The following is a 27,198-nucleotide window of genomic DNA, read 5'->3' as shown; positions in this document are numbered from 1 at the left end:
AAAACAGACCAGAAAAGAATACATTCTGTCCAGTCCCATGTATACAAGTTCATAGATTACACAATCACAGTCTAGTGTATAATGACAGATCATGAATTTCTTGGCAAGAGTAGGGTGGAGTGAGGAGAGCAGGAAGGAGGCAAAGTGGCAGGAGGAAAATTTGGGTGACGGAGCTTTATATTTATTATCTTGATTATGGTGATGATTTCATGGGTATACCAGATCTCAAAACTTACCAAATGGTTCCCTTCAATATGTACAGTTTACCTTTCAACTGTCTTCATCCAATTCCCCTTTCTAAGATAAAGAAGTACTAAAGATGTCATATATAACATGGTAAATATAATTAACACTGCTGTATATTATATATATGCAAGTTAGAGTAAATCCTGAGTTCCCATCACAAGGATATTTTTTGTTCCATTTCTTTAATTGTATATCTATATGAGATGATGGATATTCACTAAATTTATTGTGATAATCAATTCAATATGTATGTAAGTCAAATCATTCTGCTATATCCATTAAACTTACACAGTTCTGCATGTCAATTATATCTAAAAAAAAACTGGAAGAAAAAATATGGGTGGTTTATGGTATGTCAGTTATACTTCAATTAAACTATTGAAGAAATTCAAAATAAAATAATAGATAGGTTTTGATTAATTGATGACAAAGATGAGGGCTTTATAATGGATATCTGGAGAGATATGCTATTCAGGTAAATCCATGTTTGTTGATTCACTCCATATGATATTTATATAATTTTCATTAAGCATGTAACAATAGCCTGATGCTAAAAAAAAATTCATTGATCTGAACCAGTGGATGCATTTATTGTCCATAAATTAAACATCTTGTGGGGGCAAAAAGCCAACCAGAAAGCTTTTAAGGTGAGATACAAGGATAACCAGAGCCATGGATGCTCATTGTAAGTTTAAGTAGATTTGACACATTGAAGACTTGCAAAAAACGATAAATTTAGTCTTTGAAGAGACATCAAATACCTGTTCCAGGTACTCCTCTGCATGGAGAAAGGGCTGAACCCTGCCTTACTCTCTCTGAATGGTCCATTATTCACAAGATAGACACAGGGAAACATGCATAATGAAAGGGCTATGCAGATCCACCTTTGCTGACAAAGGTCCATATAGTCAAAGCTATGGTTTTTCCAGTAGTCATGTATGGATGTGAGAGTTGGACAATAAAGAAGGCTGAAGACCAAAGAATTGATCTTTTCAAAGTGTAGTACTGGAGAAGACTCTTGAGAGTCCCCTGGAAAGCAAGGAGATCAAGCCAGTCCATCCTAAAGGAAATCAGTCCTGAACATTCATTGGAAGGACTGATGCTGAAGCTGAAGCTCCAATACTTTGGCCACCTGATGTGAACAGCTGACTCACTGAAAAAGACTGATGCTGGGTAAGGTTGAGGGCAGGAAGAGAAGGGGATAACAGAGGATGAGATGGTTGGATGGCATCACTGACTTGATGCACATGACTTTGAGCAAATTCTGGGAGACAGTGAAGGACAGAGAAGCCTGGTGTGTTGTAGTCCATGGGGTCACAAAGAGTCGGACATGACTTAGCGACTGAACAGCAACAACAATCACACCATTTGCCCACTCCACTGGTTTTTCCAGGATCTCCAAGGTTTGGCTCTGGTCACCACTGCATCTCGCTTTCTGGTCCTTCTCTAGCAATTCTAACCTAAGCATGAATAATCCCCCTTTATTTTGGTTTATTGTATACAATTTTGGGGGTTTTGAGAAGGAACTTTACTAAAGGATGCAGAGAAAAATAGAATAAGCCAGACAGGAAAAATGTGAACAAAAAGAAATGATGAAACAACGGAGCAAAGAGCTTTTCCTTATTATAGTCAGACTGGCTACTGTACTTCAATGGGCACTCAGGGTTCAACTCCTTCATTCAATTTCACTGAACCCCAAGGCCAGATCCAGCTTCTTAAACTCCAGACACAAGGTCAGTTTTTATTGGTGGTGACCCTGACTCTGGAGTGACCTCTTGAGATGTGGGCCCAGCGCCATCTCTATGAGCCCAAGGCTGAGGATGCTTCTTTTTTGAGCTGCATTCCTCTCCAAAGGGCCTCCTAGAATTTTAGTGCATGTGTGCTAAGTCACTTCAGCTGTGTCTGACTCTTTGTGACCCCACTGCCTATAGCCTCCTAGGCTCCTCTGTCCATGGGATTCTCTAGGCAAGAATACTGGAGTGGGTTGCTGTGCCCTTCTCCAGGGGATCTTCCTGACAAGGGATTGAAGCCAAGTCTCTTTCGTCTCCTGCATTGGCAGGTGGGCTCTTTACCACTAGCTCCATCTGGGAAGCCCCCTAGAATTCTCGGCACTTCTCTATTCCACCCTAGCTCTCCAAGGCAGAAATCACATCTGTCTTGTCTGCAGCTCTGTTCCCAGCGCACAGCACAACATTCAGCATCAGTAGGTTTAAGTATCTGTTAAATGAAAGCATATTCTCTGGCCTTCAGCTACCTTCACTGACCCAGTCAGTCTGCCTGTTCACTTCTCTTGTAGTTATTAACAATTCTGGGTGCAAGAATGTCTGGCCTGACCTGTTTGTTACATTTTTTGAAACTTGCTTTCAAATATTGGTCAGAAATCTATTTTGGATTCCAGTTCTATCATGTTGTGACCTGGTGACTGAGGTCAATTTAACTGCTATTTGTTTTTGTTGTTCAGTTGCTCAGTTATGTCCAACTCTTGGCAGCCCATGAACTGCAGCATTCCAGGCTTCCTTGTCCTTCGCCATATCCTGGAGCTTGCTCAAAATCATGTCCATTGAGTTGGCGATGCCATCCAACCATCTCATTCTCTGTCATCCCCTTCTCCTCCTGCCTTCAATCTTCCCTAGCATCAGGGTCTTTTCCAATGAGTCAGCTGTTCTCATCAGGTGGCCAAAGTATTGGAGCTTTGGCTTCAGCATCAGTCCTTCCAGTGAATTTTCAGGACTGATTTCCTTTAGGATGGACTGGTTTGATCTCCTTGTTGTCCAATGGACTCTCAAGAGTCTTCTCCAACACCACGGTGCAAAAGCATCAATTCTTCAGCACTCAGCTTTCTTTATGATCCAACTCTCACATCCATACATGACTACTGGAAAAACCATAGCTTTGATTATATGGAACTGCTGTTTAGATCCCCATTTTTCTCATTGATAAAGCAGGTAAGAAAATCATCATCTGGACCATGTGGAGGATTGCTATAATAAACTGTATTCAGAATGGGCTGCAATATTTTAATCTGTAAAGGGCACATGCATGTTGGGTGTTGGGGGACTGAATGCCTACTCCCTACATGTCCTTATTGTCTGTTCCAGGTACAGACTCTTCCTCTGGGAAAGTACTCTGGGCCTCTATCCCTGTACTCTGACTGCTCTGATTAGTGAGCTTGAGAGAAAGAGTAGAGACCATGTGGATCCTTACTTTCCTCTTGTTTCCTTCTGTCTCTAGCCAGCCTGCCTGTAGGAAAGACATATCTTCAGCTCCTCCTCTCAGTGTGTCTACAGCGGTAGGTCTGATTTCCAGAGCTCTCTGAGGCTGGAAGGATAATCAATATCAAGTGTGTGTAAGTCTCTCAGTTGTGTCCAACTCTGTGACCCCATGGACTGTAGCCCACCAGACTCCTCTGTATATGGGATTCTCCAGGCAAGAATACTGGAGTGGGTTGCCATTCTCTTATTCAGGGAATCTTCCTGACTCAGGGATTGGACCATATCTCCTGCATTGCAGACAGATTCTTTACCATCTGAGCCACCAGGGAAGCCCCAATCAACATTAAGGGTAGAGTTATATCAAGCCAACTGGTCTGACCCAATTAAGATACAGTCTCCATCTTGGTCTTTATTGGTAATAACATCACTGCTTTGATATATCTGAGCCCCAGTGGCTCAGCTGTAAAGAATCTGCTTGCTATGCTGGAGACACAGGAGACATAGGTTTGATCTCAGGGTGTCCCATCTCAGGGTTCAACCACTGTCATCTCTCTCATTCCAACATTACCCCTCCTTTCTCCTGCTCTCACCACACTGCAGACCTTGAGTTTAAGCTTCTCTTTAAATCTCCCCCAAGGAACCTTCCCTTTCTCTTGGAAACTGGTGATTGACTCTCTGGGTAAAGTGCGTAGTGTTGATGTGTATGAAGGACATTATAGAAATAAATTTTGCAGAAGATGAGTGAAGGCTTGGAGAAGAAACGCTGGCTCTGGCAAAAGACAGGTACCCTGGAGGCTGTGCTACTCCCTCTGTGAGTGATGGACCTGTTCAGTGTGAGTTACTGCCACATGCCAGATTATCATTTTGAATTGTTCAATATGGCTGCAGGAGGAGCAATCAGGAACTCACCTCAGCCATTTTAATCATCATCGGGGTTCGATTTTTGACATGGGGTGCTTGCTGGCATATAGATACTAGGAGACAGTTTTTTGCACCTGGGTGTAAGAAGTCCACAAAGTTTAGTAAAATTAATCATGTCTTAGGCCTGTTTGAGACCTTGTCAATTGAGAGACCAAGGAGAAGCAGAGGAAGGTTTCCAGGCCTGAAAGAGTCCCCCTTTAGGTCCCCAGACCTGGTAACAAGTTAATGGAAAGCTGATTAGATGCTAGATTTACAAGTCTAGATTTATGCTAGACTCACTTTGCCAGTGGAAAAACACGTTCAGAGGCAGGATGTTGTGGAAATAAGACCATTAAGGGGTCAGAAGACTGGTTTGAAATCCTGGATTAGCTCCTAAATAGCTGATTGACCCAAAGTAATTTACCAGACCTCCCTGAGTCTAGATTTCCATATCTATGAAATGAAAGAAAATTGTACCTGCTTTCTCTTAACCCATAGTGGCATTATGAGAATCAAAAGGAAGAGTGCACTCAGATGACTTTATAAGCTATAATACCATTTAACAACCACGAGACACTGTTGGCCTCTGTGGCAGTTTATTACTTCCTTTACCTCATCCTCCTGTCTCTTCAGCCTTTACTTCTTAAAGCCTTCAGGCAGCTACTTAAGTTCTCCCAGCACGCGTTATAGAGGAGTCCTCTATACTCTGCTCATATCCTCTGTGCCCAAATTCAAATATTTCTATTCTGTTAATTTCCCCAGGGGCTGTAGTATCCTCAGTCATCCAAAGTAGAGATTGTCTCAGGGTATGGCAGTAATAACATAATAGTCGTCGTTGGAGGAAATGGATCTCTAGCATGGGCATTTCAGGCAGGCAGCCTAAGGTCGTTTCTCCTCAAGCCCTCTAAGCCTGCAGGTCAGGTTAGCTGAGAGGGAACAGTTGGATGGAGAGTCCACAAAGCTCACCTGTGCTGAAGCCTGTCTCCCAGTACTGGCCCACTGTGGAGATCCAAGGGAGTTGCCATGTGCATTATGCATTTTGATCCAGGAGCATAGTCTTAGAGCAGCCTTCTAAATATTGCATTCAGGTTTGGTCTGCTTTTGAATTTGCTAGTGTTTCTTTGTACCTGGAATGTCAAACTAAAGGCTCAGAGAACAGTGCTAAAGCCCAAACTGCAGCTTCTTTTACATGCCCTGAGCGGAAGTGCCTACGACAAAAACTAGTCAAATCCTATAGTTAACTGGTGCATCATTCATACTTTAGTAGGTGTTGTAGATCGATCAGAACAGACAGGCTCTGGGGAAGCTCAGCCTGGACAGGAAAAAATGGCTTGGAATGCAAGAGAATCCCTCAAAGACAAGCAAGAATTCCATCTTTTATTAATCTCTTTATTCATTGATTGATTGAATCATTCATCCCTCACCAAAATACATTATGGTTTTCAGTGTTATAGGCACATCCTAGCTGGGGGGAATCGAACATATTTTCAGCGAAGAGGATGAAATACTTGAATGAGCCTGAAAGGAACAAAAATATCTCAGTAGGGAAATATGGGGAAGATAACACACACAATGCAGCTACAAGATCACCACAAGTAGAGGCTAAGGAAATTGATGGAGTGGTAAGTTAGTTGTAGGGAAGAAGTGAGGGATGAGACCAGAACTGTGGATAGAGTCAGAACTCAATGGACCAGATATAGTGCATCAAGGAATCTAGACACCATGCTGAAGGCAATGAGGATCCACATGGTTTTTTTAACCAAAGACGTGCCCTGGAGAGGGGCTTCCCAGGTGGTGCTAGTGGTCAAGAACTCATCTGCCTGTGCGGGTAGACTTAAGAGATGTGGGTTCCATCTCTGGGTCGGGAAGATCCCCTGGAGGAGGGCATCGCAACCCACTCCAATATTCTTGCCTGGGAAATTCATGGATGGAGGAGCCTGGTGGGCTACAGTCCATGTAGAGTCAGACATGACTTAGCAACTAAACCATACCCTGGAGAAGGAAACGGTAACCCACTCCAGTGTTCTTGCCTGGAAAATCCCATGGACAGATGAGCCTGGCAGGCTACATCATGGGGTCACAAAGAGTTGGACCCAACTTAGTGACTAAACAACAACAAAATGACTTGACAGTACTTCTGACAGTAGGAAGCCTACCCTAGCCATAGCATCAAAGAAGTGGTAAAGATGGTAGAGATGAGGATGAGGATGAATACAGGGAGAACAGTTAAGAGATAACTGTCATAGACATAACAAGGGACCAAAATGGGCAATGATAGTGGGAGTGAAAACAATAAAATCGAGAGAAGCTCTGGAGGTAAGATTACTGCCAGGTTAACCTGGCAGCAACTTGGATTTGGGACTTGAGGTAGAGAGGGGGGACCAGCTTGAGTAACTAGAAGGATGGAAGTGACAAAAAGTACACAGGAACAAGAGCAGGTGATGGGAAAGAAGATGGGCTCCATTATGGCAGTGGTGAGCTTGATGCTTAATCCTATGAGATATTCAAGGGAAACTACCAGAGTAGGGAGTTGGATAGACAAGCTCGGATCCCAGAAGGGCAGCAAGGCTTCAGGATAGATGTATGTATGCATCAAACATACAGTTTGGCGATGCTCAAGTTTTCTATCAACAACTGAAAACTCCAAGGTGTGGGGAGAAGAGAAGGACCAATTTCTTCCTTCTTTCTTTTCCTTTTCTTATTTGGCTTTTTCCTTTTGGATGCCAGTGTCTCCTTACTCTGATCAACCATGCCTGTGCTGCTCACCCAACTCCATCTATCTCCCTATCTTGTTGGAGTAAAAGATGAGAGGGAATGAGTTGGTTCAGTGGCCACGAGTTAGGAAGAAACCCTACGGTAGGGGAGAAGAGAGAAAGACGATTCCTTACAGAAAACAGGCTGTGACTGAATGCAGATGCTGCTGCTACTGCTGCTAAGTCGCTTCAGTCGTGTCCGACTCTCTGCGACCCCATAGACGGCAGCCCACCAGGCTCCCCCATCCCTGGGATTCTCCAGGCAAGAACACTGGAGTGGGTTGCCATTTCCTTCTCCAATGCACGAAAGTGGAAAGTGAAAGCGAAGTCGCTCAGTCGTGTCCGACTCTTAGCGACCCCATGGACTGCAGCCTACCAGGCTCCCCTGTCCATGGGATTTTCCAGGCACGAGTACTGGAGTGGGGTGCCATTGCCTTCTCCGAATGCAGATGGAATCCTATCAATTAGTACGTATTTCAGATTACTTATATCATGGTTCCATGTGGGATTATGGACTGTAGATTGCTCGATTTTTTCGTGTTGTTCCCAGTTGAAAAATTTTCTGCTCCCCCTAAAAATCATGTGTTTCCCACTCCTGCGTCCAGAGACTGACATGCCCTGCCCACCTCTGCACTTTGATAATGGCATCTGTCTCATGGCACTTCCTCCTTCTCCCTGTCACTTATGTAAGTCTTTTCTTCTTTGGGAGTTCAGCCAAAGCCCCAACTTCTCCATGCCACCATACCCAGTTATTCCAGCCCACTCATTTGCTCACCCTTCTTTATTGGATGAAAAGCACACATATTTGAGGACTTAATCATATATCTCCTGTATCATTTCTTAATGATTTCAATAAATTGCAGTCTCCTTGCTGGAGAGCATGGGCTTCCCTGGTGGCTCATATGATAAAGAATCTGCCCTCGATGCGGGAGACCTGGGTTTGATCCCTGGGTTTGATCCCTGGGTTTGATCCCTGGGTTTGATCCCTGGGTCTGGAAGATCCTTTGGAGAAGGGAATGGCTACCCACTCCAGTATTCTTGCCTGGAGAATCCTATGGAGAGAGGAGCCTGGTGGGCTACAGTCCATGGGGTTGCAAAGAGTTGGACATGACTGAGTGACTAACACTTTTACTTTCAGAAAAGCATAGTCCTAACCAGAGTTGAGAGCTATAAAAGCTCTGAGAGACCATTGGCCATTGTTTCTGAGTTCTCTCCTTGCCTCTGCACCACCAGGTCTGTCCTTCTATGGGGTTAATCTAGGTAACTGGTAGAAACAAGGATGACAAATCTTAGAAAGCTCAACATTTTTTCATTAGAAAAGACAAAGTGCTATTCAAGACAGAGAAAGAAGAAAAAATAGCTCCAGAAATGTGGAGAAAGGGATGAGAGAACCAAAACTGACTGGGTTCACTTTGGTTAGAGGTTTAGGAAATTTGGGAAAACACGTCTGGCGAGTGACTGCTGTCCTGTGATGAGAAGGACTGGGGTGAAGAATGGGTGGAGACGACTTGGATATTTTTGTTTGTCATAAAATGCAAAGTGTTGGGGGATCTTAAACTATATAAACTGTTTTCTTTCTTTCCTTGTTATTACAAAGGAAATCAGTTTTAATTCTACTGCAATTAATAAAATATGAAATAAGTTGCAAGTATCTGTGTGTCAAGAATATCTTAAAATCTTATTGCCTTTGAGAACAGTGAACATCCCCTGGGAAATTTTAGGAAAAATATATCAATAAAACTTTTGGTGAACATGGATTGTATGCCTGCCTTGCTTATGTTATGTACTGAGAGAGTCATTTCCTATGCAGGTTGACAGGAAGTCTAGGGGTTCCCAAGGAGAGAGGGGTCTCGAATTCTCAAGGAGGAAGAAAGGACAAACTATTTTTTTTCCCTCTATGTTCTTTAGGATTATGTAACAATAATGTATCCTGCTTGAGGACAGTCTCTGGAAAAAACCTTCTGGCTCATCCTGTTATCTTAAATTGTAAATTATGGGAGTGGGTCTGATGAGGTCTTTACAACCTCCAGACATTCTTTTGATTCACTGTAATAACTAATTTGAGAGTATATAATTCCACTGCTAATGCTAGCAAGGGGGTACTCTTTCTGCCCCTTTCTGATGTCTATGTCAGAAGTCTGTATCCATTTTATACTTTGATAAACTCTATTGCACAAAAGCTCTGAGCGATCAAGCCTCGTCTCTGGCCCCAGATTGAATTCTTCTCCTCCAGAGGCCAAGAATCCTGGTGTCTTTTCGTGGTTCCACAACAACCTTTCAGTACTATGGGCAATTTCAAAAAATAAATCACTGAAGTATTGTTTAAATTATTGGTTAAAAATTAGGGAAATTTAAAAATGTACAAAAGTACAAGGAAGAAGGTGACTGTCATCTGTATGCCAACCCCTAAAGGTAATGCCTTAACATTTTCCCAAATTAAAATGCATGCATACAGATGGTCAGCTGGCACATGACAAGATGATTAATATCACTAATCATCAGGAAAATGAAAATCAAAACCACAATGAGATATCACCTCACACCTATGGGGATGGCTATTATCAAAAACAACAAATAACAAGAGTTGGTAAGGGTGTGGGGAAAAAAGAACTCTCCTGCACTGTTGGTGGGAAGGTAAATTGGAACAGCCACTATGGAAAACAGTATAGAGATTCCTCAAAAAATTAAAAATAGAACTACCATGTGATCCAGCTCTTCTACTCCTGAGTATTTAACCAAAGAAAACAAAAAGACTAATTAAAAAAGATATGTGCACCCCTATATTCACTGTGGGGCTTCCCTGGTAGCTCAGTCAGTAAAGAATCTGCCTGCAGTGCAGGAGACCCAGGTTTGATCCCTGGGTTGGGGAGATCCCATGAAGAAGGAAATGGCAAACCACTCCAGTATTTTTGCCTGGAAAATCCCATGGACAGAGGAGCCTAGTGGGCTGCAGTCCATGGGGTCACAAAGAGTCGGGTATGACTGAGAGATTAACACACACATATTCACTGCAGCATTATTTACAAAAGCTAAGGAAACACCCTAAGTGCTCATCAATAGATGAATGGATATAGTATATATACAATGGAATATTAGCCATAAAACTTGAATAAAATCTTGTCATTTGCAACAACATAGGTGGACCTAGAGCTTATTATGCTTAGTAAAATATGACAGAGAAAGACAAATGCTGAATGATTTCATTTAAATGTGTGAATCTAAAAACAAAGCAAATGAGCAGACATAACAAAACAGAAATAGAGTCATAGATACAGAGGACAAAGAGGTGATTGCTAGAGGGGTAGGGGATGGGAGGGTTAGAGAAATAGGGGAGGGAGATTAAGAGATACAAACTTCTGATTGCAAAATAAATGTACAGTGTGGAGAATATTGTCAATAATTATGTAATATCTTTGTATGGTGACAGATGGTAACTAGACTCATCATGGTAATCAGTTTGTGATGTATAGAAATATCCAATTAACATAGTGTTGTAAGTCAATTATACTTCAAAACACAAGCAAACAAGCAAACAAACCTGCAAACTCGTAGACAAAAGAGATTAGATTTGTAGTTACTGAAGGCATGGAGAGGAGGTGGGGTGAAGATACGGACAGCTGAATGTAGTCAGTCAAAAGATGCAAAATTCCAGTTATAAGATACATAAGAACTAGGGATGTGGTGTCAACAGGAATAAAGTAATTAACATTGCTCTCTATGTTCTGTGAGCTTCCCTTGTGGCTCAGCTGGTAAAGAATCTGCCTACAATGAGGGAGACCTGGGTTCGATCCTTGGGTTGGGAAGATTCCTTGGAGAAAGAAAAGGTTACCCACTCCAGTATTCTGGCCTGGAGAATTCCATAGACTGTATAGTCCATGGGGTCTCAAAGAGTAGGACATGACTGAGCAACTTTCACCTCACCTTACCTCTATGTACTGTGTGGAGGTTGTTAAAATAGCAAATCTAAAGAGTTCTCTTCAAGAAGAAAAAAAAGTAATTATTTTCTATTTCTTTAATTTTGTACCTACATGAGATGATGACTGTTATAAAACTTATTGTGGTAATAATTTCATGATGTATGTAAGTCAAATCATTGTGCTTCACATCTTGAACATATGCAATACACTATGTAAATTATATCTCAATAAAACTGAAGGAAAAGAACATAACAGTTTAGCTATTGGCCTTGATTTTTTTAAAGGAAAAACCTCTTTTTGTAAAAAAGAATGAATTATTTAACTTTTTAAAACAAATTGAAGAAAATACAAAGATGACAGTAAAGCATCACTACAAATCATACCATCCAGAAATGATCATTATTATAACTAGGTGAACATCATTCTGAACATGTTTTTCTGCAAATATACAGTTGAAAGGGTGGATATTAAGGATATTAGGGAAACAGAGTTACATATTAGATCCTATTTTTAAATAAATGTAATTAATTTAATATTACTTGAAGAAAAAGAACCTGGTGTTAAATTGTAAGACTCTCTGAACTTCAAATACCTCTTTCACCACAGGTGAGAGCTTTTCCTAAAATATTCCTTTTTACTTTAAAAAAGGAGATTTAAAAACATTAAGAGGTGAGAGTTATGATTTTTAGGTAACATTTGCCCTCTGTCTCTCTTTTTAAAATATAATTAAATTTTTGGTCCTTAATATTCACAATGATTAGGCTACTTTTCTACAGCAGTAATTTGGTTCCCTACTTTCCAATGGATTTATTGGTTACAAGTCATGTTTCTGCATCAGCTTATTCTTTTCATTAGGGTTTCAGTCTCACTTTTCATGCCATTTGTGCTTTTATTGTCTCATTCACAAGTTCTTGTTTTGTTGACAATATCTTATTAGGTTATTCTATAACAAAGTTTGGTAAATTTGTTACGGATGTAGCAAGACAGTAAATATATTAGGTTTTGCAGGTCACAGTTTAACTGCCCAACTTTGCATTTAGCATGAAGGCAGCCTCAGAGAATGCATCATTGAAAAGGTATGACTGTGTGCTAAAAAAACTTTATTTACAAAAGCAGGTGATGGGCCAGTTATGTGTCTGGTGTCTGCTAGCAAGGGCTTCCCTGGAGAAGGATAGTATACCCACTCCAGTATTCTTGTGCTTCCCTGGTGGCTCAGCTGGTAAAGAATCTGCCTGCAATGTGGGAGACTGGGGTTTAAATTCCATGGACTGCAACGTGAGAAAACTGGAGAATTCCATGGACTGTATAGTCCATGGGGTCGCAAAGAGTCAGAGATGACTGAGCAACTTTCACTTTCATTTTTCAATGTGGGAAAAGGAAAGACAAGTTAAATATTAGTTGTTCAGTCATGTCTGACTCTTTGCGACCCCATGGGCTGTAGCCCACCATGTTCCTTTGTCCATGGGATTCTCCAGGAAAGAATACTGGAGTGGGTAGCCATTCCTTTCTCCAGGGCATCTTCTAAACCCAGGGATCAAACCTGGGCCTCCTGCATTGCAGTTAGATTCTCTACTGTCTGACCCAAGGCGGGGTAGGTATCTTTTAAAAAGTAATTTTGTTGCATAGTAGGTGAGAGAAATTCTTGCAGTTTCCAGTGGTGATCTTAACTTAAAAATCTTTTAAATATGTTTTTGTTCTCTTGGGACATTAGTCTTGTGCTTCTAGATATGTTATGGTGCTGAGACTGGCCACAAGGCAGACCAACTTTACCTGGGTTACATGTAGATGGGAAGACTTTGGCCTTTGGCTCAGAGAACTGAATCATCTTGCCCAAGGACACATGGACTACTAGTCTTAGAAATAAAATTCAAAATAGGGGAATTCCTGGATATCTAGTGGTTAGGGTTCTGGACTTTCACTGCTATGCCTGGGTTCAATCACTAACCAGGGAACTGAGATCCTTCAAGCCTCACAGTGCAACTGACAACAACAACAAAGACAGAGACTTGAACAGAGATCTTTACATTTTTTTTTTCTAAAGTTTTTATCGAGGTAAAATTCATAAAATAAAACATTCTGCATTTTGAAGTGAAAAATTCAGCGGCATTTAGTGCATTCATAATGTTGTACAATCACCACCTCTATCTACCTCTAAAGCATTTTTATCACCCCAAAATGAAGCTATGTATTCATTGAGCAGTCACTTCTCAGTTTCCTCTGACTCCAGCCTCGACAACCAGCAATCTGCTTTCAGTTTCTGTGGATTTACCTGGTCTAGATATTTCATATAAATGGAATCACACTATATATAACCTTTAGTATCTGACTTCTTTTATTAAGCATCCTGTTTTTGACATTCATCCACGTTGTAGCATGTATCAATACTTCATTCCTCTGTATAGCTGAAACATAGTTCACTCTTTGAATGTAGCAGTTTATCCATTCAACCACTTTGGGCTTTAGGGATGTTTCCACCTTTTAGCTATTATTGCTGCTATGAATATGCATGTCGATGTATTTGTTTGAGTCCCTATTTTCAGTTCTTTCAGGTATATCCTAGGTGTGGATTTGTTGAATTACATAATTATAATTCTATTTTTAATTTGAAGAATTGCCAAACTTTCCCCTAGAAGCTGCCGTTTTATATTCCTACCAACAAAGTATATGGGTTCCAATATCTCCTCATCCTTGTCAACACTTACTATTTTCCACTTTCTTGTGAACACTAAATTTTGACTTTCAGTGTTCTCATCATAGGAGGTCACAGAATTTCTCTTACATTTTCATTTGCTTTATTTTTCTAATTTTGGGACTTCCCTGGTGGCTCAGCGGTAAAGAATCTGCCTGCCAATGCAGAGACGTAAGAGAGATGGGTTCAGTCCCTCGGTTGGCAATATTCCCTGAAGAAGGAAATGGCAACCCACTCCAGTATTCTTGCCTGGGAAATCCTATGGAAGGAAGAGCCTGGCGGGCTATAGTCCATGGGATCACAAAGAGTACAACACAACTTAGTGACTAAACAACAATGGTACCTAATGACGATACATAACCTGTATCATTAAATACTTTATTGATACATTTTCTCCTGAAAGTCTGAATCCCCATGGAATGTTCATTGATCCTAATGACAACATTTTGAAATATTGTTTAAGCAAAGTGAACTGTGATTTATTTTAATGCTTGAGAAGTGCAGTAGAGATAACAGCTGAACCGTTTTGTGGCTCTCCTGCTAGGAGCACGAGGAAGGCCTGAGTGCCCATCTGCTAGGGTTGCTGTTGAGGTATTTACTTCCTTGGATAAGATTTTGGAAGCAAATACTTGCTAACATCCTTTAGCAAGAATGCTCACTAACATCCTTTCCAACTACATTTTTAAAATTAGAATCTGAATATTTATGGAGGTCTTTCTGAGAATGTACAAAACTCTGAGAGTATTATAATGCATAGCTTAAAAATGCACTTTGTTATCTTGCCACATTAGAGTAGCATGGGAGCTGGTGTCCAAATATCCAACCTAGTTGGGATGTTGCAAGTCAAAATGCCAAGGATCACTACTCTGTGCACAGTTAGCAGAATGGAGGGTAAGTGACTCTCCCAGCTTGACTCCCCAGACCTGTAGCAGCCTTCCAGAGGATCTCTGGACTCTGGCTGTTGTTAGTTGGCCCATCTTCTTGAAATCTGCAACCTCATAAATTTGCCAGCAAAACTGAACAGGCACATGTTACCCAATCCCGACTTTACCACCGGCAAGGAGAGGCATAAATCCCTTTACATCTGTGCCTGCAACTCTTTTGCACTTGGATCCTTTCTGAAAGTCACTATTGGCTCTTTAAAAGAAAATATCTTTTCTCCATGGTATTCTCCATCTTTAATAGACATGTCATCCCATGTATCTAGTGAAGATATTTTAGAAAAGAACCTTCTTCTTTGAGGTTGGCATTACCCCAGGGAAAAGGGATCTCCTTAGAGGGTGTGACTATAGAAAACCTCCTATGTAAAATGGGGCTGGCACCTACCTCTCCCGATGAACAATGCTGCAAATCAGGCAGGGCTTTTGCAATATATACATATGGAATGAGGTTTATTTATGAGTGGGAAGAAACCTATAAAGAAGAGTTATTAACTCCAGGAAGAACTGATTTATGTCATAGTAAAATTCAGACTATAGTTCAGCCAGAGGAATGACAGTCTCTGACAGGTGTCCATGAATAAATTCACCTTCTTCTAAAGCATTCTCTTCTCTTTGCTAGCCACTGGCCAAATTATTTAGTTGACTTGAGGACTTTTCCCTTCCTGCCCTTCTCCTCATTTTCCTCTTCTTTGTGATCTTTACAGCTCCAGGAGGTAAGAGGAAGAGGGTCACCTGACCAGCATGCTTGAGAAAGCCTTGGGTTTTCATCACTCCATGCAGATTTTCAGAGCCTGAAAACCAAGCTGTTTTCTCTTCAGGAATAGTGGAGTCTGGCTAGGAGATCAGAGGAAGCCCAGGGTAGGTGTCAGCATGGACACTTGGCTTCTGTCAATAAACACATGGGATCAGAACATCCCCCGGGGCTGCCAGGCATAGAGTCCTGCCTTTTAAGACTCTGTGGGTAAGAACTGTTTAATGAGATCCTGGCCTCCAGTGGCCGTTGCCTCTAAAAAAGCTCCGCATACTCAGATCTTTGGCCAAGGGTTCTCTGTACCTGAGGGTGTAACAGTGGCTGTCTGTCCTTTGTAGATGCAGGTGACTGGGGCTTCTTTGGATACCAGACCTCATCTGCATTCAGGTGGGACATGATGTCCTTCCGGCATCCACTGCAGAAGTTTGTGTCTGCATGTGTAATTGTTCAGAAAGCACAGGCTGGCTTCTGTTAAATGGAGTTGGGATGCTGACTGCATAAATATAGCAAGGAGTCATCTGTAGACCATCTCTATCTAACTATCTATCTATCTGTCTCTATCCATGCACTTATCTACCTTTATACCAGTATCCATTTGTCTAACTTTCTATTTGTCTATTAACTTGCATAGAAATACACAGGGTCCATGCCCAAAATCTCATTACAAAATCTGATCAAATGGAAACATTATGATGAACTACTTTCTCTCTTTTCTTAAAGCAACCTCATGTAGAAATGTTCATGAATAAAAGCAGGGATGAATATCATACCTATAGACACCGTTTGAGGGGTTTCAGCTTAATGTGATATCAGCCATCTAAAGCCACTCATCAGCCATCCCAAAGTAAGAGGTTAAAAACACTTTCCTCCCATTATACATGTATGTCTCCAAGGATTTCGAGGGCAAGGATGAGAAGTGGCCTGCAGGACTCTGAGTTTCTCATCTCACTACTTTTAGTCACCTGTCAAAACCCATACTTTCCACCCTGCTTTCTGATGTCTGGGGAGAGGAATACGGATCCCAGGAGCCTGTCTTGGCCATGGTAGGACACCTCTAAGATTCAACCATTTTACAGCCTCTTCTTCTCAATTCTAGGAATCTAGAAAAAAAAAATCACTATGAACACTGTTACTGGTACCACCCAATAGAGGAGAAAGAGGAGCCTTATTGTGTTCTCAGCTATAAGCTTGGCACTGGAGCAGAAAATGTTTGTGGTTTCCATGTGAGACATTCTTGCCTGAGGAGGGAGAAAGAGAGGGCCAGATCCCCTGTATAAAACACAATGGATGGAGCCTCAGAATTCTACCCAATTTCAAGTATTACCTAGCTACTTGGTGTCCTCTTTGCCATACATGAAGTGGAGTAATATCAAGCAAAATACACCTGATCTCATTAGAACATTCTAGATAACTCTTTGCCTCTCTAAATCTGAACCACATTTGGATCAACTTGAGTTATCATTGTCCTATAAATCCCTTGCTGATCTCCAGGGCAAAATTGAACTCTTCTATTCTTCAGGGTCTATATCACTCATTATCTATTCTAGAACATATCATATTTATTTTGTGCTTTTCTGTTGAAATTTCATATGTTTAAGTCTTAATACTCCAGCAAAGTTGAAAGCAGACCCTTCATTGTATATATGCTTATCTTAGAGCTTCGCTGGTGGCTTAAATGGTAAAGAACTTCCCTGCAATTCAGGAGACCCAGGTTCAATCCTTGGGTCAGGAAGATACCCTGGAGAAGGGAATGACACTCCAGTATTCTTGCCTGGAGAATTCCATGGACAGAGGAGACTGGTGGGCTATAGTCCAAGGGGTCACAAAGAGTCAAACATAACTGAATGACTAACACACACACATACTTATCTTAGAGTCCCACAGGGATCCTAACTCAGTGCTGAGTGTGGAATTAATGAGAACTCAGAAACACATTCTGGCCATCATGGATGCTCTTCCTATTTCAGATTGTAAGATGTCTGAAATGTATCACCATGGACCTTTCATTCTCATGAAGGCCCTGACTTTGTGTGTCAAGTCTCCCCACAAAGATGGGATCAGCATCAATGTGTTTGCCTTGACACAGACTCAGCACAGCAAAGGTCTGTGCCTCACTCACATCAGAGACCTTTGCAGGTGGAGTTGCTCCCTTTCTCATATCTCTTGCAAGGAGTGACTGGAATCTAATTCTCTCATTTGTGACCCATTGCCTCTGAAGATACCAAAGGATGGGGATGAAGAGCAGGAGTATCATGTGGGATTTTTAAAGGGTTGGGACCACTCAGGACTTATAAATTCTGCTTATGTTCCTTCTTCAGAACAGTTTCACAGCTCTCCATCTAATATACACAAGATTGGGAAAGGTCATCTTCCTATGTACCCTAGAAATGGGAACCACGTGAAAAGCCTATAGCATCACTTTTGCCATAGCCCCTGAGACAGGCTCTTGTTCTAGTGATATCAAAGAGGCCAGTGGGGCTGGACAGCCAAGAATTGAGGGAGTTTCCAGACCTGGTTGGAGGGCTTGGGATTGGATTCTAAGTGGCTGAAAGCCCCTGGAAGCTTTTGAGCAGAGAAGTGACCTGATCAGACTTAGATTTTGAAAAAGACTCAGATGCTGTTCCCTTCCCAGCCTCTCTGGCTCTGACTGGTCCATGGAGGGCAGCTGCCCCTTCACCCTAGTCCTTGCACTCTCATTCTTCTGACATTGCAATGAGTGGTCCACCAGCTACCAAAATGATGCTCAGTGCCTAGGTCAATCCCTGCAAAACCAGTGACTCAGTATTTTTTCTATCTCATTTTTTGTTTGTTGCTTTTTTTTTTTGGTGATCAGGGCTCACCCGTCCCTTCAAAGATTCAGCGTCCTTGAACAGTTTTGGATGACTTCCTTTAGAAAGGAAAGATGTGATAAATTCATCCACACTCTGTTACCAGAGACAACACATTTCACCTGCTAGATAGATGGAGGGTAGGATGGTGTGTGTGTATGTTTGTGTGTGTGTGAGTGCGCGTGCACGCTAAGTCACTTCAGTCACATCCAACTCTTTGTGATCCTATGGACTATAGCCTGCCAGGATCCTCTGTCCATAAGATTCTCCAGACAAGAATACTAGAGTGGGTTGCCATTTTCAGATTTTGCCAGTGGACGCTTGGAGAGGGCAGAAAAGAGTATAGGGAAATTTAAATTTATCTTATAAGGAGCTCCAAGCAGCATCAGTGGTATTGCAGTTACACCTTCTGGTCCAGTGACACTAAGGGGAGCTGAGAATGCTTGGCATAAGCTTTTCAGCTCCAGGAAGGTGGACCACGAACAGACCTCCCCACCAGCCCCATCAAGAGTGCTTCTGCCTCCGACGCCACTGCTCTCCACTCACATCACTCGATAACCCAGTGGCCTGGCAATCTCTCCCCTTCAGCACTGGCAGGAACAACATTCTTCAGAGGTGAAAGTGCAGTTTAATTTCTAGGTTCACCCAGGCGTGGACTGGGCTGCATAGGAGGCCGATAATGAAATATTGGTGGCTGATAATGAAATATTGGTGGCGCATATTTGATAATGTGCCAGGTGTACCTGGCACATACCTCAGGATGAATGAACACCTTCTTCCGGGGGGTCTGCACCCTTTCTGCCCAGAGCGGGCAGTGCTTAGAAAAGCCAGGACTTTGTTTCCTTGTGTTCTTCTTACCTACTTCACAGTCCTTCCTCTAAGCAGGAGACCTTTGCTCCTTCCCCGGCCCCCTCCCTTGAACAAAGGAGGAGGGAGGGGAATAAGAGAAAGAAAGAAAAAGCCCTACTTCTTCCCTGACTTGCTCTGCTCTAAACTGAGATCCGACAGAGAATGGTATTTCTCTCACTGCGGTTTCCCAGTGACAATGGGGTCAAAGAAAGCATTTTTCAAAAAGAGCTTCTTTTCTCAATTTATGGCGGAGCATCCAGTAGCAAGCAGCAAAATGAAATAGGTCTCTGTTATCTCTCCCCCCAAAAGAGACAGCTTTTACAAGGGAAGGAGATAATTCCCATCTGGGTTTTATATTCTTCATAAAACGCATTGTGCAGGCATGTAAAATATATGGAACTGGGCAGGCATATGAGGCGGGGAAAGGTATAGCCTCTGACTCCTCACGCTTTTGGAGGCTGGAGGACAGCAAAGCAGAAAGCTTTCTTTCTCCTCCTTTTTTTTTTTTTTTTCTGAGAATAAGGACAACAACTGAGAAGTACCCCCAATGTAACCTCTTTATTGATCATTCCCATGGCAGATGACAGCATAGAGGTTAAAGTTATAATAATAACAATAGTAGAAATGATATTTTAAAGCCTGCTTTTTTCACTTTGCCCATCTGTGACTCAGCTTTCAACTTGCTGGAATACAGGTTACAACTTCTTGAGTTCTTAGGGGATGGGGTAAGTTTAGAGTTTTATGGTGTTTGGTCAGTCCAACCATATATCTGCTCACGATATTTAGCTCAAGTCATATATGCTAATCCGTACATACATGTGCACATGTATAATGTCCTTCCAGTCTGAGTCCTCCAGGAACTGACAGATGCTTTGGCTGGAAGGTGATCTCATGAACATTTATGCTGTGTTCCAGGAGGGAGAATGCGGTGGCGTGTTGCAGGTACCTGGCTCCATGTTAGATGCCCTTTCTTTAGAGTGTCTTCCATCATGTCTCTCCTCAACTTTTTGGTCAAAAGTTGTTAAAGAAACTTAAATGGAGACACATGCCAAATGGTCCCTGAACTTTAGCTGAGAAGCAGCTTGTGGACTAAGCACTGGAAGAACAAGAGAATCTGTTCTCAGAAGACAAGATAATTTGGAATTTGGGACTGAAATACAGTCCATTGCAAAATTAGAGTCTGGCTATGAGGATGTATGGGTTTGTGAGTCAATGGAATAGTGAGTGGAGGAGATAAAGGAGAGATAATCCTCCCTTCTTTTCTCTCTCTTTTCTGCTTCCTTCTATCCTTCCACAAAGACTCTAAGAAATTCATATGCACAGAATACTATGCTAAGGTTTCAAGGCAGCATAGTCCAAGCCTCCTAGGATTCAATGTTTGTTAATTCTCTAGACTAGTGGCTCCCAAAGGTAGGGGACTTTTAACAGCACAGATGCACATGCCCTACCCGAGACCAACAGAATCAGAACATAAAAGGGGCAGAGTCGAGAACTCTGTGTTTTAAAGTTGCAAGGACACTCTCATGAGCAGCCAGAGAGGACCCCTTCTTTCCTCCCAGGAAGGAATCAAGTGGCCGGATCCAATATTACAAAAGGGTTCAGAATCTGGGGTCTCACCGAGCTTGATTCCACTCTATCACTATAATTTGCTGCTTGTGGGTTTTCTCAGACATTAGGCTTTTTACCTCTAAAATGAAAGTTATGGGAAATTCCCCAGTGGTCTAGAGGTTAGGACTCCATGCCAAAGGCCTGGGTTTCAATTCCTGGTCGGGGAATTAAGATCTCACAAGCTGCACAGCACAGACAAAAAAATAAAAATAATAATAATAAAATAAAAAGAGTCCATTGCAGTTTTTTAAAAAGTAAAATGTAGGTTTTGGTAGCACAATGTACAGGGTTTTGGTGGGACTAAATATGGTGATGTAGGTGAACATGCTTTCCAATCCATAAAGGACTGTGCAATATGACCCCCTCTCTCTGCCTTCTTAGAGTCCTTCATCTTTTTTCCCTCAAGCCCTAGGGAGGAGCTGTCCTACCCCTTGTACTTCATCTGTTCTAGTACTGCCACTGCTCCATATCTCTTCTCTCTTTTACCCTCTGTGTCCCCACCCATCCCTTCCCTAGCTATACACACTCTTCCATCATTTCATCTTTAAACTCTCTTTTTTCCGGTAGTGCTATTCTCTTAAGCTACAGTTTTATCTCCTTCCTTTCATTCTTCAACAGACTTTTGAAAATACAGGATACTCTCTGTTCCCATTTTCTCTCTACACTTCTACATCACTCATTAATGGTTAAAATATCATGTCTACACCCTTGCTACTCAATGAAAACTATGCCTCCAAAGCCAACAAATGGCTGCCAATTCTTTTTTACCACCTTGTTTCAAATATCACCTCTACACACCTGTCCTCAGCTCTGTTATATCTTGAGCTCCAGTTCTTCATTAATATTAATAACTGCTCACTGCATATACCTGTCCTGTAGCTATGGAAGAACCTCAAATCAGCATGCCGAGTTGGGAATATCATGTCCCTTTGCATATCAGTTAGGATGGCCTTGGCTGTAGATAGTGGAAGCCTGAGCTAAAAACAGGTTAAAGGATAATTAAAATTTTATTGTCTTACATGTTGATAAGTATGGGAACATGATAGTTCTAGGATTGTTTGATTCTGTGGCATCAACAGATCAGGTTCTTTTCATTTGTTCATTTTTCCATCCTCAGTGTATTGGCTTGGTTTTTTGAACTGGTTCCCCTTTGGGTCCCCAGATAACCACAGCAGTTTCAGATGATGTATGAGTATCCAAAATCAAAAGGCAGGAAAAGGGACTGTTTCTAATAGAACATCTCTTTTAAAGAGCCATAAAACTCCATTCCAGTGGACCTCCAAAATAACTCATGTCTCATTGAGTAGGATCACATTATATGCTCTGTCTAAGCCACTTGTGGGAAAGAGAGATGGGAAGACTGTGGTTCCCTGAGCTTTGCCTAAATCACATGGAAGCTCTATAACGTTAGTGAGAATGAAATGCACAAAATTCTTCACTGATGCTTCAAATGTGATGCCCAGGTATTCCAATGACTGTCTCAGGAACAAGACAGTATTTGGACCAGATAGTGTTTGGAAGGAAGCTTATAAAAGAAAGATAGGGCAGAAAATGGCTTTGCTGTTGTTCAGTCGCTAAATCATGTCTGACTCTTGGCGACCCCATGGACTGCAGCATACCCGGCTTCTCTATCTTTCACCATCTCCTGGAGCTTGCTCAAACTCATGTCCATTGAGTCGGTGATGCCATCCAACCATCACATCCTCTGTCATCCCCTTCTCCTCCTGCCTTCAATCTTTCCTAGCATCAGGGTCTTTTCCAATGAGTCGGCTCTTCTTATCAGGTGGCCAAAGTATTGGAGCTTCAGCTTCAGCATCAGTCCTTCCAATATATATTCAGGGTTGGCCTAAGCAAGGCTATTTCCACACTGTCCCAAAGGAAACACCAATATTCTCTGAGATCAGAATCCTTAAGAAAATCCTACCAAATGCTGCAGTCAGTTAATGTACCCCGTGGAATATTTTACCAATATGGAAACTTATGAGAATAAGTGATCTGAGGTGAAGCTGATGCAATAGAAATAAAATGTGCACTAGAAGTAATGTGCTTGAGTCGTCTCGAAACCATCCTCTGCCCGGGTCCATGGAAAAGTGGTCTTCCATGAAACCAATCCCTGATGCCACAAAGGTTGGGGACTGCTGCTCTAAATGACAAAGCCTCATGTGACCTTACCCTCCTCTGTGCCAGGTCCTGGTAGCTAGGTGGCCAGGCCACCATATCATACCATATTCCATGTACCAGGACACCTGACTAGCTCAGATATCACAGAGGATACTAGCAATACTGTGAGTTTCAGTTCAGTTCATTTTAAATGATTGTTTCCCCTGAAGCAGTCAATCTCTTACTAATGCTTTGGGGCTCATGGCTTTCCCTTGCTCCTCTATATCCTTGAGTTCCTCCACATCAGATTTGATGTTCCCACTTGCTCCCAGCTTAACAGACCCTCTTCCCTATCTTTGTTTTCTTTGTGTGGTCTCCCCAGACACTAGGTGAGAGGGCTGTGGACCAGGGTGTCTCTCATCATCATTGGGCGTACGTAATTTGTGTCTGCAAATTGCTGGAGATGAATGGGGGAAGGCAAAGAAAAAAGTCCTTTTGGAGGCAGAGAGGGACCGCAGAAATACTGTGCTCCATGAAATAGATAAGCAGAAGAGCTGTTTATTCCCTTGGTGGCGTGAGGCCCGGCTTTGAGGCAGATAAATCTTTGCTGGTAATACAGTACTTAAACCAGAACTGACACCTTTTTATATCAACTGCAGAGAATTGCTTTTGTGAGGCTCCGATACAAAGGCTGCCGCTGCTCTCTCTTGCATATCAATTCCAAGGCAGCCTGTTGCTTATCTCATGCCTGCCCTTTGGGTAGCTGCCCCTGGTCTCAATGTAGTATCAAGGTCTGAGAAGGACAGAAGAGAGGAGAGATGACCCTGAAATGTAAGGGACAATGAGACAAAGCAGGGAGACACTGGATGGAGTTAGGGGATGTCCTCTCTGCCCCTCCCACCTCCTGATTCCTAAGCAGGAGCCACTGGAACCAGGTGGCCGGGGGCACAGCAGATGGGCATTCACTATGCACACAGCCTTGGCCAGGCACTGTGGCTCCAGGGCAAATGGGCTCAAATTATTTTTAACTCTGTTCTTTAACAGACAGTGAAAACATATTTGCTGAATACAAATTGGAAAATACTGATAAGCAAAGAGAAGAAATGTATTATACATATATATTTTGTTATCTATGCTTCCAAGGGTAAATATACATATATATAGTAATGTATTTATGTGTGTATATATATATGTGTGTGTGTGTGTGTGTGTGTGTATGTAAATACATGTATGTATGTATATATGCATATATGCTCAGTCACTTCAATAGTGGCTGACTCTCTGTGACCCCATGGACTGTAGCCTTCCAGGTTCCTCTGTCCATGAGATTCTCCAGGCAAAAGTACTGGAGTGACTTGCCATGCCCTCCTCCAGGGGATGTTCCCGACCCAGGGATCACACCTGTGTCTCCTAGGTTTCCTACACTGCAGGCCAATTCTTTACCCACTGAGCCACCTGGGAAGCCACCTGTGGCCGCAGTGCCTGACCAACCAACCTGTAATGGACCAAATGTCTGTGCCCCCTTTCATTCAGATTGGAGATGGGTCTTTAAGGAGGTCATTAAGGTTAAATGAGGTCACAAGGGTGAGTTCTCATCCAGCAGGATTGGTGACCTTGTAAGAAGGTGTATCAGAGAACTTCCTCTTTCTTTGTCAAATGAGAACATAGCAAGATGTGGTCAGGCACCTGCAAACTGGGAAGAGAATCTCACCAGAAACTGAAAAGGCTGGTACCTTGATCTGAGACCTCCAGCCTCCAGATCTGTGAGAAATAATTTTCTGTTGCTCAAGCCACTGACTCTATGGTCTCTTGTTATGGCAGCACTAGCAGACCAAGACACATGCTCTACATAGAATTTTGCCTCCATGTTTAGATTGAATGCATCATGCACATTTCTCCAGCACACATACTCCCATGACCTCATGAAAGGAGCTAAGTTTGTCACTCTATTCTCACACTCAGGAAACTCTGTGGCTCTTAATCACTTTTTCATTTCTCTGTTCGGCTGAGGGACTTCCTTCATCTTGCCCTTTCCACCCAACTCGACTCTTTCCCATGGAGATAAATTGGAATCTGTAGACATGATTTTGGCATAATCAATCATAGTTATGTGACTTTTCCCAATGAATCTCTAATCCCCAAATCAGTGTGTTTTCTTATAAAGCAACCTAATAATTTTGACATCTTATGAATAAGGTGAGAACTAGGTTGGAAAATACTTATCAGCATGGTGGCTGGTAAATAGTAGATGCTCAGCTCAAGCAAAAGTAGGTGTTTGTCCACACTAGTGTCTTCAGTCTCCTGTGGTTTCCATGCTCAGAGAGAATCTCCTGGGGCCTTGACTGGTTAGGTGTCCAGTCCAGCCCATTTCTCCTTCCCAGCTGGAGGTGGGTTTGGGTGCACCTTTCTTTGTTCTACCTACCTTGATTCTTCTCAGCTGACCCTTCCCTCTCCGATCTCAAAGGTTCTTCAACTTCCAAGACTGTCCAACAGGAAGGAGCTCTGTTCCTAGGAAGAGTTTACAGTTCCCTAAACAAATTCGAGGGCTGCCCAGGTGGCTCAGTAGTAAAGAATCTGCCTGCCAATGTGGAAGACTCAGGTTCAGTCCCTGGGTGGGGAAGATCCCCTGGAGAAGGAAATGGCAACCCACACCAGTATTCTTGCCTGGGAAATCCCATGGATAGGGGACCTTGGGAGGCTACAGACCATTGGGTCACAAAAGAGTCAGACACAACTTGGCAACTGAACAACAGTAAAACAAATTCACAGGCCCTTTTTGATGTGGAGGGTTCCATAGTTTGCCTTGAGATACTGGAAGTGGATAATAGATAACATACTAAGGAAATCACTTTGCACTCTAAGTCATGGGTCTAGGATGGACCAGACCAAGGTCCTTACCTGGCCCTATTTCATGATGGTCCTTAGAAAAGATCACTTTGGCGATTATCCCAGGAATTGATATTACTCTTTCCCAGCCCAGTCATGGGGCATGAATTGCACACTTTCCAAAGCACTAGCTCCCTCCAGGGCCAGCACATCGCTTGTGGCACAGAACCTGTAGCTGTGGGCACTTGGCAGAGCTGGAAGCTCAGGTCCCCTGCCAATCCGTAGCTTCCTTCCCAAGCAGCTGCCACCACACAATGGAATTAACATAAAACACAACTCGGCAGAGGCACATTTAATTTACAGTGATTATACTATCTATTATACAACACAGTTTTAAGTACTACAAGTTCCCTGGAGAACAGGGGGGAGAAAAAACGCATGTGAAAAGAACCCAACCCTCTCCAAAATCACATAATAACAGAAGAATCTCGGTAACAAAATACAATTCATGGCACAATAAATAGTGTATTTTAAAGTACTTAACATTTCTCAAGTCTCTATTTCATTCCCATCAGGATCTCAGTTTATTTCTAGTGAGAAAAAACAAGTATATCAACAATTTAGAATTCTGAGAGACAATTAGAACTGAATATGGTTGTTGTTTTTTTTTTAAACAGAAGAATGAGTGTTCCAGAGTGAATGTTGGGTAGGTTTCCTATTGGATGGAACAGCTGTGCTCTGTTGGTGCACCCCAGCCAGCCCTGGGATCCCACACCATGTCCTTGCCCTGGGAAAGCCCTAAGCCTTCCATGCGGATGGTCTACAGGGATGGCACAAGGATCTGATGTCTCTAGTCTTGATTCCACCACTCTCTAGTCATGTGACCACTCTGATCCTCAGTTATCTCACCTGTAAAATGGGGATAATACCAGCCCAATCAGATATATCATGAGAATTGGATAAGATCTCATAGTTAGCCAAGTGCCTGACTTACAGCAGGAGCTCAGTAATCGTTTATTTCTTTTTTGCTCTATTTCCACCTCCCACTCCCTTTCCTCCTGGAGTAACTGGAGAGGCCATGCTTTTCCTAAAGGAATGAGTCATGAAAAGTGGGCTTCGAGGCAACTCTGGGAGATCTTAGAGACAAGAGGGTGTTCAACAGCTTTCAAGCAGCCTCTGCATCTTCCGGTGTGCATCAGCCTGGAGACGTGTGTAGGTATGAACCCCATCTGGAAGCAGAGGGCTGGACTGGGTGGGCTGTGCTCCAAAACAGTCATATCCCTGCTCTTCAAACCACTAGAGTCTAAGGAGTGCTCTGTGTGTGTAAGCAGTGCAGGACAGCCCTAAGTTGGACGGGAGGATAGAATGTGGTGAGCGAGTCGAGGAAGGAGTCAAACGCCCTCCCTGTCTGCCCAGTGGAAAGGAGTTACTGACAGCCACACCTGAGTTCACTGCCCCTGGCTCACATCTGTACTGAATGACAATTGCTTCCATTCTTCAGGGAAAGGGGAGAAATCTCAACCTCTCTTCATAGCTTGGTTAGCAAACTTTATTTTGCTAAGTCAAGATGGCTTTTAC

The 27,198-nt window shown here is 42.5% G+C and overlaps 1 protein-coding gene across 2 annotated transcripts in view; it reads left to right on the top strand.

Moving 5' to 3' along the window:
* Window positions 1-27,198, top strand: part of LOC145538615 (dynein light chain roadblock-type 1-like) — a 518,123-nt gene that overhangs the window by 464,237 nt on the left and 26,688 nt on the right. Inside the window, exons 20-21 of one of the 2 annotated variants that reach the window (XM_081570951.1) lie at window positions 19,930-20,028; window positions 26,685-26,836. The gene's annotated coding sequence lies outside the window, so the exon portion shown is untranslated. Of the gene's footprint in view, window positions 1-15,362; window positions 16,400-19,929; window positions 20,029-26,684; window positions 26,837-27,198 lie in introns of those variants that run through there. The other variant, XR_014077101.1, reaches the window with a different exon arrangement.

Source organism: Giraffa tippelskirchi, chromosome 1 (assembly GCF_054371585.1).
Source record: "Giraffa tippelskirchi isolate mGirTip1 chromosome 1, T2T-mGirTip1v1.2.pri, whole genome shotgun sequence".
In the NCBI taxonomy this organism is placed as follows: Eukaryota; Metazoa; Chordata; class Mammalia; order Artiodactyla; family Giraffidae; genus Giraffa; species Giraffa tippelskirchi.
Note: the sequence above shows the minus strand (reverse complement) of the source record. Positions and strands in the feature narration are given on the sequence as shown.